Genomic DNA, 2,972 nt, shown 5'->3' with positions numbered 1-2,972 from the left:
AAAAAAAAAAAAAAAAAAAAAAAAAAAAAAAAAAAAAATAAATAAAAATATATATAAAGTACGTCTCCCCCAGTCATTAAAGCTTAGGGTGAGATGACAGGGACCAGGCAGTTGGTGCGGTGTTGCACATACTTCCTTGGCTTTTGAGTAGCCCAGCTGTGGCGTTTTGGGGGCAGATGCTAAGTTTTGATACTATGTAAACCTACCCAGCTCCTCGGACTTGGTCTTTTGTTTTCGACTGGACTGGAGCAGAGGGGCTTAGGGTACACCTCCGAGTGTGCCTCTGAGATTTGGAGCAAGCTGCCTTTTTCAGACATCAGCCTCCGCTGCTCTGTAGCCTTAAAGCGTGCTCTTTATCATCCAAGAGGGGCTGTCTGTGGAGGTACGGAAAGTAGACCAGGGGAATTAGAATCACTTTGCCCTGGGGCAGTTGGTCAAAATCCCTCCTCTTGTGATCGCGGGGTCCCTGCTGGCTGGAGTGACCGAGTCAGTGCCTTGATTAGGGATCGGGTGACCCAAGCACTTGCTAAAACAGTCCCACCAGGTACGGAACAACTGCAGCGGCATCCACTGGCCCTCTCCCACGTGCCGTCGCTTGGCTCCCTGGTTCCCTTGGCAGCTCTTCTTGGCATTTCCCTCCCCCACCCCTTGTTATAAAATCGTAAAGAGCAAGATGATACCTATTTTTAGATGGCTGTATTTTTAAAACTAGATTAACATACTTTTTTTTTTTTAAACTAGGACACTTGCCCCCTTCTCAACTAATAGCACCAGTTCAGAGCCTTCAGGTAATTTCGTTGTTAGTAACCTGATATTGGAATTGGAATGTTTTCTGTATTACTCATTTTTTTCTCCCAGTTGTGACAGAATCTCATCAAATCCCAACATCTCTCCTGGGAGGAGAATGTCACAGGTCAAGTGGGTGGGCAGGGGTTGAGATGAGAGCGGTTATTAAATGGAACGCTCTTCTGTGTTCATTCTTGTTATATTGAAGTTAAGAGGCAAGGTGATTGGCAGCGGAATCCCTTTTCAGGATCACGTTTGCTGCCACATTAGTTAATATCAGAGCACTTTAATCTGAAGGATGATACTGTAACTTGATTTAGCTAATTTGCTTTGAATTATCGATAGCTCTTTTATTTAATACCCTCCTACAGTACTGGGGACCACTGTAAACTTCTCAGATGACTTGTATTTTTGTAGCGCTATGAGATTTACGTGCATCCCTGTAAAGAGAACTGGATATTCGCTGGAACTCTGCAAATGCACGTGTATATATTTGTTCTGCAATGTGTTTTACTTGATGTCAATGTACTTTGATGGTGATGCCCACGTGCACTGGGTGGCGGGAGCGCTGAGTGGTTTCACCTCGGAAGAGCCGCTGCGGAGACCTGCATGCTTCCCGAGAGCTGGTTGTTGTGGAAAGATCTGCTGCTAGGACCTCGGGGATGGGAGCCGGTCTCTGTTTGAGAGGAACGTCTGGGTGGAGGAGCAAATTCCTCTGCTCTGTATGCCACTCGAGAACTCTGGAGAATGAAGGACAATCTACTTCAAGGGTGTCTGGTTTCTACCACTGCTGGGAAAAAAATTCCACAGGTAGCATGCCTGCACCTCTCAAGGTCACCGGTTAACACCTGTCCTTGAGGACTCTGCTGTGAGGGAGAACTCAGCTAGGAAAGCTGGAGCCTGCTCTGAGCTGTTGGCAGGGGCAGGTGGACCGGAGGGCTGGAGCTCCTGCAGCCGGCGTGGGTCTGAGGGCTTACACCCAGCCGTCTGTACCAGGAGAGCCTGAATTAGCCTCTAGCTGCTGACAGTGCTCACCAAACTGACGGGCCCTAGGAGGAGGCCGTGCTCTGCAGAAGCAGGAGCAGCTCTTTCTTGGCCTTGCCCGGCTGACCCCCCAGAAGACCAGTCAGTACTTCAGGGAAGCATCCGATGAAATACCAAACACCTTGCGATGAACTTCAGTGGGAGGTCAGCGTCCGGAAAAAAATGTCAACCCTTTGCCCGGGTGTTTCATATCATCTCAGTCCTTGGACTTTGACAGATGTCCTGCCCACCCCTTTCATTTCCTGTGTGTCGGCCTCCCCGGGTAACAGAATGGAGGGGCAGGAAGGTCTGTCCTTTGCCACACGAACGGCGTTGACCCTGAGTGGAGGGTGCGTGCGTGGGTGAGTGGGATACGTGTGTGGTTCCCAGCTCTGCTAACAGTGGGGGCGCGGAAGGGCACAGAGGGAGGAGAGTCCACGACACTCAGCCACCTGCCGGATTGAAGGCCAGAGGCAACCTGGTGTTAAATTAGGCACGGTCTCCCCTCCCTGTGCCCCTTCTTTTTTAGAACTGCTAACTAATGGTCCCTCAAGGCTGAAGGATCTGTTGCCTTAGGTGAGTGGAGAGCTTAACCTCCACACCAGCCTCAACCCTGTGGTTTCTCAGTATCTATCATGTGAGCTGCTAACTTGACCTCTTCCTCCCTCTGACTTGAAAGTTCACCCAGCATCTCTGGATTACAGAATTCTTATTTCCTGCTTTGTTACTTCGGGAATTTTGAACTTCTTTGCTTTTATTTTTAAGAAGTAACCTAAAATTTCCTACAACACTAAATAAAATGGCACTACCTTTCAAAGATTTGTGTCTGTGGTGTCGTACGGGTGCAATAAGAATTTCTTCTGTCTTCTTGGAAAACCTTTCTTGGGGGCGTGACCGGCGTCTCTCACCCCATGAGGGGTCTCTTGCCTGGGTTCCTGCTGCTGCCACGCTGTCTGATGCCCAGGGATCCCAATGCCTTTTCTCCTCCAGAGGTTGGGACATCTCTGACCCTTCCCTATGACATACCCCATATTTTGGCCTGGAAGGGACTATGGTGTTTACCAGATGAAGATCATTTGAATTTCCTGACCCTAGTGCTACAGGCTGCCACCTTTTCCTTGGCAGTGGTCGCCTTCAGCTAATCACATGAACAAGGACACTTT

This window comes from Phocoena sinus, chromosome 21 (assembly GCF_008692025.1).
Source record: "Phocoena sinus isolate mPhoSin1 chromosome 21, mPhoSin1.pri, whole genome shotgun sequence".
Taxonomy (NCBI): Eukaryota; Metazoa; Chordata; class Mammalia; order Artiodactyla; family Phocoenidae; genus Phocoena; species Phocoena sinus.
This window is presented reverse-complemented; position numbering follows the sequence as displayed.